Source organism: Mastomys coucha, unplaced genomic scaffold (genome assembly GCF_008632895.1).
Source record: "Mastomys coucha isolate ucsf_1 unplaced genomic scaffold, UCSF_Mcou_1 pScaffold16, whole genome shotgun sequence".
In the NCBI taxonomy this organism is placed as follows: Eukaryota; Metazoa; Chordata; class Mammalia; order Rodentia; family Muridae; genus Mastomys; species Mastomys coucha.
In genome coordinates, this window is record NW_022196898.1 from 57,879,563 (window position 1) to 57,891,413 (window position 11,851).

Below are 11,851 nucleotides of genomic sequence, written 5' to 3' on the forward strand. Positions count from 1 at the left end.
AATGGATCTCCTTCATTTCATCATTCCTCTCCCCCCCTCCTCTCCTCCGTGCCTCCTCCTCCTTCCCGTCTTCTTTCTTTATTCTTCTCTCACATATAACATCCTGATTACAGTTTCCCCTTCCTCTATTCTTCCTAGCCCCTCCCTGCCCCATTCACTCAGTTGTTTCTCTTTAGAAAAGAGCAGACTTGCCAGGGATAGCAACCAAACATGGCAAAACAAGTTACAGTAATCCTAGGTACAAACTCATATCAAGGTTGGATAAGGCAGGAGGAAAAAGGGTACCAAGAGTAGGCAAAGGAGTCAGAGACAACTCTGGCTCTCACTGTTAGGAGTGTCACAAGAACACTAAGCTACAAAACAACAACATATAAGCAGAAGACCTAAATCAGATCCATAAGGTTCTGTGGTTGCCATTTCAGCCTCTGTGAGTCCCTATGAGCCTTGCTTAGTTGATTCTGCAAGGACCCACTTCTTAAAGTTTCCACTAGGTCCAGGTAACATCAAAGTGGAAATTAAGCCTTTAGCATCAAGTACTTTGGGGGATGTTTAAAATGCAAATCCTGCAGGGTCAGTGTGGCTGCTGTGTGAGTGAGGGTATGATAATGTGGTAGAAGATTGAGAGTTTGATCATATCTGCTTAAGCCTGACATGGGCTCTTAAGAAGATGGCATGAAGGTGGCATGTGGCAGTGATTTCCTCTGGCACACGACTAGCCAGGATTCCTCCTCCTTCTGGAGTGGAAGACTCGGATTGCTGTAGAGATCAAGGTGGACGTGAATAGTGACAGTGGTCAACTATTCTTAAGTAGTTTTGGCAAAACCACTAAGATGTGGCAGTTTCTAGCTGACCAACTCCAATGACAGCTTTCTTTTTTATTTAATTTTATGTGTGTTCTATCCAAGCATCATGATGAGGGTAAAGAACAGATAAAAACTGATTAGGGGCAGAACACAAGACACTTGGATGTATGGTATGCAAAAGAACTGGTTAGATATATCAGAGCCAGTAATAAACAAACAAACAAACAAATAAATATTTCTTGGAAGAAGCCTATCTTGTAGCGAAGTGTGCAATAATAGGTCAATAAGTTTAAAATGAACAAAAGGGAATAGGAGAAGGGACAGAGGATGAAAGGAGGGAATAAGAAATAAAAGAGAAAGTGTATTTAGGAATTCTTCAGTGGACCGTTGGGTTTTCCATGTTGTACTTCTTTTATCCTAAATGCATATTAACACATTGCTTCAAACAAAAGAATGCCATCAATGTGTTTGAAATACCATTAACTTCTCACTGGTGTCTACTTGACCCTAGTAGTCTTAATTGCTTGGAACAAAAGCTTTATGAGACAACAGTGAGACTAACGAATGCAGCTGTATGTTCCAATGTTAAGTATATTGGCTTTAGGGTAATTCGTGCAATTTTAAGACACGTTGATTTATGAACTAATTAATGGCACACAATGAAAATACATATAGAACTTGTTCGACTTCCAGCCTTGAAAACCTCCAAACAACAGGAAAATGGTTTTTGCATGTTAGAAAATTAAATTCAATATATATTTATGAGGCCATTCAAAATGTGGAGTCCTTTCCTCCTAAGTCCCGAGTAAGCAGAAATGTCCATGTATCAAAACCTAATTGTGCCAGAGAGCAAGGCTTGGGGAATAAATTAAGTCTTAAGCTACAAAAGACATTGAACATTAATTTTAAGGCTTATTATAGCTCTGATGATATGGGCATTAATAAATCCAGTAGGAAGAAAGAATACAGCAGAACAACAAATAAGACGTATCTATTGGCTTCCTTGGCAAATGCTGATTGTTGATAATTCATTTAAACCGACATAGATATTTCTATACTCTGGGGTCATTGTTTCAGCAGCTTGTTAATGGGGATAGAATGGGGTGTTGAATATTTCATGGATTCTTAGAAGTCCATTTCTTGTTTCTGAGGTGGGGAGGGAATGGAGAAAATTTTAGGCTATGTAAAGCATTCACCATTCATCTCTTATTGAGCACTTCCTATGATAAAGTGTTATTCTAGGCTATGGGTAGACAGGCATTCAGGGATAGGGGACATCATTTCAGAGTTGAAGGAGAATCATCTTCAGAACCCACTTTTGAAATTTGTGTAGATCTCTGAAAAGTTCATAGGACTTACAGATAGAAAACTGTAGTTATGAAGGAATCTTAAAGTTGGGTGGAAGAAGAATAAAGACAGGAGAATAGGGAAATAAGCATGTAGTGAAAAGAATAATGCAGTGTGTGATGTGGCACATAATAGGAGTTAAAGCTGGGAGAGTGGTAGGGCCCAAATATTATGAAACTTGAACTTAAAGTTGTAGACAATTGTTGAGATGATATTTTTTCCAATGAGCACATATTTGGTAAGTGGCTTTTGAATAATACATGCTACTTATTCCCCAAAAGATTCCCATTTCTGGGTGGGGGAGGAGTACTATCATAATTTAAACAATCTCATCTTCAATGAAAAGAATATCATAAAAAAGTGAATGAAGTTTTTATGTCAACAAACTGTCAGAGAACCTAATATATTCTTGAGGGATCAGAAAAGATCTGTGGAGTAGGTGATCTTTATTTTGAAGCCTGAAAATTTGAACAAGATGTTATGGAACCAAATAATGCTGTATTTGTGAAATATGGAATTATCTTTAGTAGTATTTAGATTACAAAGTGGAGATGAAGATGTGTTTGGTTAACTTTACAGAAAACAGACCAGATAGCAGTTTACAAGTCATGACAAACCTTAGCACCGTTGCATTGCTGTCTTTTAAGAACATGGGAGAGGGACACATCCCCATATCCTTTGAAATCAGACATAGTCATGGGACATACCTGTAGGAAGAAGTCTTTACCTGCTGCTACTGGACTCTGCATATGGCTCCTTTGTTGGCTTGAGATTGAGAAACCAGATGTTATTAGTGAAATGTAAATCCAATCCATTGAATCTTACCTTTAGTCAATGAATGTTTATGACAACAATGGAAACTTAACTAGGACACTATTGTATTAGATGGGCTTAAATTTAGGCCCTGCTTCTGCCAATAACAATCTTTGTGATCTGCTGCAAAAAGACCTCGTTAGAGTCCCAAATCCTCTAAGTTCCCTCCTGATGGAAGGCTTGTCTACCTATTTGGTTATATCTGAGTCTTCATTCTTCCATTTAGTAGAATTAAACCATTGGTTAAAGGGTTCAATAATCAGAATTATCATCATCTAAGAGTAAGATGGGGTGGGGTAGGTCTGGAGAATGTCTGTTCTAGGAGATCAAGGAAGTTGTGGAATTCTGAATTGCAGTTGATAACATATGTGAAATGATAATGGTGATGATGATGATGATGATGATGTGCAAAGAAGCACTAAGGATATAGGAAATCTTTCTAGAGATCTGGCCTTGTGTTTATTACTAGTATGTACTTCAATAAAATACTTGACTTAAATTACTTAAAGGAGGAAAGAATGATTTTGTCTCACAGTGTCAAAGGTCACTTGTCTCCATGTGTCTGGGCCTCTGGTAAAACTGTACATCATGGTGCATGTCAGAAGCTGGTCACTCTACAGAGACCAGGTGGCAGCTTTCTTATTTTTCTTTTTAATCCCAGTGGATCTTAACTATTTAGGGTAGACCTCCTATTTAATTAATCCATTCTAGACATGTCCTTACAGACACATAAACAAATGGGCTTTACTGCCTTCCTGGGTATCCTTCAATTCAATTGATTTGGCAAGTTTGGCTGACAACCACTGGCTTGGGAATGGCCTGGGTAGTCATGGGGAAAAGGTGAGTGAGCTCAGGTGAGAGGATTGTGCTGCTTCCCTCATTTTGACCAGACATTGCACCATCCCCTTTCACAGAGAGGCGTTTCCCATTCAATGCAGAGCATGCAGGACTTCTTTTTTGGCCATAAAAATGATGGAAATATCACCCCAAATTGAACCGATTTGACTGGATTTAGAAGCACATAGAAAATAAACCTTTGGGTGTATATGTGAGGGTACTTCCAGAAAGGTTCAATAGAGGTAGGAAGACCCACCATGGATATAGACGGTAACATTACATGATCTGGGGTCTAGAATAGATAAAACGAGGATGCCACAGCAGTATCCTTGTTTCTCTGTGCATAATTTCTTCCTGACTGTAAACACCATGTGACCAGCGGTGCATGCTCCTGGCTCTCACTCTCCCTATTCTGGTGGACTTTATCCCTTCTAACAGAGAATTAAAGCACAACCCTACTTTCTTCATTTGCGTCCTCAGATATGTTGTCACAGTGTTAAAGGAACTAATATAAACCCTTAATTTGCTACTCATCCCTTTGGTATATGGGTACATTTTGATACTTTATTATTTGTTTAGGTTTGGGTCATAATGGGAGAACTGAGATTTTTGGCAATGAAGACTACAGAAGCATCTAATGTGTATGAAATATTTTTCTGAGAGATATGTTTTGCTTTTATATAAATAACAAAGCACTCTTGACAGCTATGACAGGAGCTGAGGTCTTAACTAGGGTATGGAGGGCCTTTTGCACCTCTGCACAGACTCATTTCTGAACCTAGACTGACCTCAGACAATCTGGAGAAACAGGAGAGATTTAATGGTCATCAAAGCTAGATCAGGAAAGAGCATACCCTGGAAACTGCTGGCTTATTACTCCTCTGGTATATTCTCTCATTTAAGTGTTTCACTGGGAAACATCTTTATAGGAACGATTACTAGGACATAAGAAATAATGGTTTCAGGGCTCTCTTCTTAGTTATGTAAATCCTTAGTTCCATTTTTACTAGGCAGAGGTGACTAACTGGTGTCACTTTCACAACATGCTGATCTATATCATGTTGCAGCAGAGTATGTAGTATTGAGCCCTAAATATCACAAATGGCTTCCCAGAGGAACCCAGCAGATATATTTTAAGACTCAGACTTCCCGACAAGGAGGGGGAGATGTCCATGGTCATGTTGAAGAACTAATCGCCCGGAGAAGGACAGGAAGTGTTGCTCAGAATCTTAAGTTTGGATTCACAATGGTCCCCTCACAGAGAGAAAGGAGTTTATTTGACAAAAGGATATGTCGTCTTTCTTGTGGAAGCAGACTTCTCTGGGAGCATGAACAACTCCTCTCATAGATCTAGATCTTTTGTGGAGTGACAGGAGCACAGGGACTTGTAGGCTTCTTTTTCTATTATCTTTGCATTCTGTCTTGCTGAACCTTTATGACATTAGGCTACACAGACATCACATCTACTGAGTTACTGACCTATACTCTATTTAACACCTGAAAGCAAAAATGAAGCTATTTTACATTTACGTTTTAAATGGGGCAAAAATGAGGGATGAAATTATGCTTGTGTACACACATGTACATACACACACACATGCAGAGACAGAGACAGAGACAGAGAGAGAGAGAGAGAGAGAGAGAGAGGAACTATGATGACTAGTGCTAAATAATATAAAGAAAAGGAAAACAAAGGCAAAACACAAATGGCAGGTAGGGACACCTTGTTCAAGTCTCTTAAGGGAGATGACTTAGTATCAGAAACCTCAGTGACCTTAGGAAGGTACTGTGGGAGCAACTATGGGGAAAGTGTTCAAAACTAGAAAGACACTAAACGTGAAAGCACTGAGTTACAAACAAGGAACCAGAAGAGAGGCTTGATTGACAGCATAGAATAAGTGCAGGGGCAGGGCCTGGGGAGAAACACAGTTCTCACTGCACCTGTTGTCCATAAGTTTGGATTATGTTCTTGCTTCTTTTCACTCTTTCCTCCAACAGGCAAGGATTTTCACTTTCTTCTCCCCTACATTGCCTGGGACAATCACTCCCTCTAGCACACAGTCAGTCCATAACTGACTTTGAGGTCAGAAAGTCCGTTTTACAAATTCTAGCTATCCACTTCATATATTTTCCAGGCAAACATTAGGACTTCTGTGGTGGTTTGAATAGGTGTGGCTCTCATAGACTCACGTGTTTGAATGTTTGGCCTATAGAAAGTGCCACTAGCCGGGGAGTGATGGCACATGCCTTTAATTCCAGCACTTGGAAGGCAGAGGCAGGCAGATTTCTGAGTTCAAGGCCAGCCTGGTCCAAAGAGTGAGTTCCAGGACAGCCAGGGCTACACAGAGAAACCCTGTCTCAAAAAACTGAAAAAAAAAAAAAGAAAAAAAGAAAAGAAAGTGCCACTATTAGGAGGTGTTATGTTGGAGGAGGGGTGGCCTTGTTAAAGAAAGTGTAGGGGTAGGATTTGAGTTCTCATATTCAAGCCATACTCAGGGTGGCACATAGTCTCCTTCTGCTGCCTTTGGATAAGGATGTAGAACTCTCGGCTCCTTCTCCAGCACCACATCTGCCTGAAGGCTGCCATTTTCCCCATCATGATGATAGTAAACCAGCTCCAATGAAATGATTTTCTTGTAAGAGTTGCTGCAGTCATGATAATTCTTCACAGCAATATAACCCTAAATAAGACAACTCCTTAGGCACCCAATTCCATATTTGCAAGGGCACTAAAAAGTCCCAACAAAAGATATATGAAATGCATTAAATGCCATATATCACATAAACTTATTGGCCTAGATCCAATTCATTGTAAATTCTTGACAAATAATGGGTAAAGGTATAAATGGGTGACATCTTCCAGTCCAATGCGTGCTTTCCTAGGGACAAGATTCTGATCTCTAACTCATATTGCTCAGAAAACCTCCTCGACCCTTGACAGATGATTAAATTGGAAAGTCGCTCTTTCTAGTTTATCACTTTGAACGTCTAGCAAGACTCCACCACTAATTAGCTCCAATCTCTCCCTTGTTAGTAGCCACCATATGGATCATAAACTAAAATGTTTCTCAAAGTAGAATATAGCCTTTATAAAAGATCTTTTATCCAGTCCTAAACTGCTGGCTTGAGTGAACTGGAATTGGGTTTTACTGTTAATTAAACCAGTTCCTGCTATGTGCCAAGACTGAATGACATTGTCCTCTATGTGTTTCTGTGGGTAGTCCATATGTTTATTCTCTGTGTCAGCAAACAATTGATTGTGTGGTAGTTTCCGGTTTACTGGTTTGATTGAAAGCCATTTGACTGTAGAAACTGTTGGATGTTCCTTCTTACACTCCTAACGCCTGGAGGGCATTTGAAATAGTTTGCTTCAGCCTCATTTGTGTCATCCTTACTTCATGGGAAGTGGGGTATATTTAACAAAAGTCCACGCAGGGTCTTATTTTAGCTAAAATCGAATAAATAGGGTATTTTAACTGAAACCGATACAACTTTCTGTACTTCATTCTCCTCTGTCACAGTTGTCCTTGTGGTGAATCCTGTTGAGGTGACTTCCAGGCTTAGCTAAGAGAAGTTTGAATGTTCTAGCACACACACACACACACACACACACACACACACACACACACACACACACAACTACTAAAATTACTGTGACTCATAATTTACATAAAATTTATGCTTACAAGCTGTAGTTAAGTTATTGCTAACTGATTTAGTTCAAGCACAGCATACAGAAACAGCCCCTGCTGCCTGTTTATCTTGTGTTAGATGTAATAATGAAGGACCACTTGAAGTGAATGCATTGCGATGTCTTCTTTTTTATTAGATATTTTCTTTATTTACACGTCATACGATTTTTCTTTTCCCAGTTTCCCCTCTCAGGAACAAACAAACAAACAAACAAAAACAACAAGAACAAACCCCTGTTGGCTCCCCCCTCCCCATGCTTGCCACCCCACCCTCTCCCACTTATTGGCCCTGGCATTCCCATACACTGGGGCACAGAACCTTCACAGGACCAAGGACCTCTCCTTCCATTGATGATTGATTTTGCAATTCTCTACTATACACATGCTGTCAGAACAATCAGTCCTACCATGTATACTCCTTGGTTGGTGGTTGAGTCCCTAGGAGCTCTGAGGGTACTAGTTAGTTCATATTGTTGTTCGTCCTAGGGGGCTGCAAACCCTTCAGCTCCATTGGTCCTTTCTCTAACTCCTTCATTGGGGACCCTGTACTCAGTTCAATGGATGGCTGTGAGCCTCTACATCTGTATTAGTCAGGTACTGTCAGGAGATAGCTATGTCAGGCTGGCTTGTCCTTCCTTCAGTTTCTACTCCATAGTTAGCATTTCGATGTCTTTAGGCAGAGGAAGTCCATGCACTTCAGAGAACAAAGCAGCTTGGATGCTGTGGTGCTTGAAGTCAGTCTAGAGAAGACCCTTCCACTCATTAGTTACAGAAAAGTCACCAATAATTTGATTCTGATGCTGTAACCAAATCAGAAGAGAGGTTTTCCTTTTGAGAGATATACTTTCTCAGAGTTGATGGGAATGGTCAAATTCAGCATTACATTCCCAATAATGAGGTATGAAGCTAGTAAAATCACATTCAAGCTACCAACGATCAGAAACAAATTTTTATCAATGATCATGAAAGAAACATCAGAATGACCTTTCTGTTTGCAGAAAATTCCATAAAATTCATGGTTATGGAAGAGGTGATCAAGGAATGTAGAGCCAGAATTACCCGGGAAGAGCATTATAGCAGTGCTCCTGATAGCAATTGGTACAATTATATTTTTATGGATTATTCTGTGCTTGTGTCAATTTTGGGCTCTAACAGTTTGGTACTTATTTTTTAATTTTACTCAATATGGGTGCTCACTTTTGATCCACTGTCTTAGCTAGGGTTTCTACTGTGGTGAAGAGACACCATAATAATCATGACGACTCTTATAAAGGAAAGCATTTAACTGGGGCTAACTTACCATTCAGAGATCTAGTTCATTATCTTTATGGTAGGAAGCATGACAGCATGCAGAAGTGACTGAGAGTTCTACATCTGGACTGTCAGACATCAGAAAGAGAGAAAGACATTGGGCCTAGTTTGAGTATTTGAAATTTCAAAGCTCACCCTCAGTGACACACCTCCAATGAAGTCAAATCTACTCCAACAAGGCTACACCTCCTAGTTGTGCCACTTCCTACAAGCTTATGGGAGCTACCTTCATTTAAACCACTATACCCTTTATGCATTCTTTTCTACCTTTCTGAAAATTATTTCAACTTCAAACTATGTAAACCAAGGGGACCCCCTCACCAAAACACACACACACACACACACACACACACACACACACACACACACACTGCCTGATCATACACGTTCGTATAATACTTATTGATCAAATGAAACCATGACCATGGACGTCTTTGGATTGCTAGCTGTATTTACAAAGCCCTCTTCTCTTCTCTACAGTGAGGACTTAGGTGAAGCTACATCCATGTCAGCAGCATACATTCAGTGTTAATGTTTCTGACCCAGTGATTATGGCAGCTGGAGTCAAATCTCCATTTTCTAATTATCTTAGTACAGTCTTTGCTCATGATTGCATGTTGATGTCAATTTCAGCATTCCAAACTGCTACCCAAATGACTTCTTTATTGAGTATATTTTATCCATATTTGAATTACCACCATACAGTCCAAGCAGAAAGGTCTCACGCAGTCACAGGATCAGATTGCAAGCTCTGTAATTTCGACACTTCTTGTGCACACCAGGACTCTAGGACACTGCTTTATTTCCCCAAGGAGAATTTTAAAATAGCAGCTGATACCTCCTCTATTATTCTTTTAAAGATGACCCCCTGGGACAGGAAAGTGACGTATGAATGAGGACTAACATGTACATCCTAGCTGCAATTAGAAAATTCAACACAAGGACTCATTCCTCAGAGAAACTTGGCTAGAGGCTTTATTTATTTATTTCATTTCAACGGCAGGATTTAGCTCACAGTGAAAGCCCTATTGGAACACCCTACACATTCTGTTCAGAATATCTGTAGCAGTTTGGGATTTTTTTTTCTCCAGTGTTTAGCTTTTATGGTTACTTTAGGTATCAGTCAGTTTCTCAGCTCCTGTGATGTCTCTTCATACAGTGTTAGGGGGTAAGATGTAGGTTATGTGTGTATTCTGAATTGTGTCAATTGGAATTGAAAATATGCCAGTTTTCTCATGACAGCGTACTTAATTCACATGCAGATGGTGTCAGTAAAGCTGCCCACTGGTTGCCCAAGAGCCACAACTGTGAATATCTTCCTTTGCTACTTGTCTGTAGTTTCTTTAGAAGGAATTCTCAAAGTAATTAAGAAATTCAAAAGGAAGTGATTATCTTTGTTCCTCACTATACAACTAACTTCCATTTATTGGCTTTGATTACACTAATTATTTATGGTAAAATTCTAAGTAGCATTTCTCATAACTTATATTCTCATCACACTTTCAGAAGGTAATAATCGGTTTTATTAGGACATCTGGGAAATGTAAAAATGGGGATTCGATCATGGTATGTCATATAATTTTAGTCATACATGAAGAGTTCAGTGTTTCTCTTTGTCTGCCCTATGCAGAACACTGTGTGCCACTCATGGACTGATGGACAAGAACTTTCTTTGATACTAAACAAACCAAGACACTTTCAGACCAGCATACACAAGTAGCAGTGTGGACCTTTCCTGGCTCATCTGTTCTGTTCTTTTCTTAGTAACTTACCAGCCTGTGCTTAATGCTCAGACTAATGGATGTTTGCCACAGGAGAAAGGTGGGAAGAGCCAGTGGGAAAAATGAAAGAGCAGAAAGAAATTTTGTCATTTAGCAAAATAGAAACAGCATGGGTGCATTTGATGAATAACAACAACACAGATGAAATCCCTACTTTGCTTAGATTGGAATAGAAATAACAGGTCATTTGTTTTCACATAAAAATAAAAATTGTATTTTGTCTACTGTCTCTTCTTTTCCTTTACTCTCCTGACTAGGCACTTCCAGATGAAGCACAGGAAAGAAAGCACAAACCAAGATTACTGGTGTCTAGAGACTTGTTTAGGGCTCTGTGAAACTTGTAAAGCTAGTATCAAATACCCATCTCTTCAGTATCTACAAAAACACCTAGATAGCAGTTTATATGTAGAATCAACAAAGGGTTGGCTGAGCTAACAGTGTCCGGATATGCTTTCTTCTAAGCTGAAGACTTGGTGAATGTGCAATAAATATTTATCGAGTGAACCCAGTGACCTAGAAAGGAAGGTTAGAGCTCTTTCTAGATGCTTGATCATAGATATTTCCAAGCACTCAAGCTGAAAACACATTTCCTAGGGTTTTTGTGTCCCTTAAACTCTCCCAAATAAGAAAGTTTGTTTTATTGCTATAGGAAAGCTATGAACTCCTCTACTTCAAGATTGTACGATCAAATGATTCAAAGTGTTTACTAATGCGAACATAGAGACACTTTTCTTGTCCTGAGCATAGTCAACTTTCTAACACTTAAAGTGCTTGACACATTTTTTTTGTGGATTTCTCTCTGTCTACTGCCAGTGGGTTTATATGGTTCTGTCTTCACGTCTGGTCTACTGGTTGGGTGCTAAGAATAGTAACTTACAGGTGGTTCCAAAGTTATCTTTTATGAAGTATTAAAGACAGCAGATGTGTCACATAGGCTCTGGGGATATCAGGGTCAAAAGAGAGGGAATAAGTACAGATCATAATAATTGGAGTTACAGAGATTTTTATTCTAAAGGTTTTAAAGGCCATAAATGTTAAACAAAGCTCCCACTACTATCCAGTTCTATAGCTTGAACATACATTATGAATAAACACCTAATCACACCCATCCAGGGTGTCTTATTAGCAAACATGTTGATTAGGAGCCTGTTTACTTTTCTACTGTCAACTATTGTTTTTTTTTTTTTAAATTAACCTATTCTCCTTTCTTTAAAGAAAGGTAGCAGTAGTCCGTGCATGAACCTGCACAAGAAATTTAGGACCCACC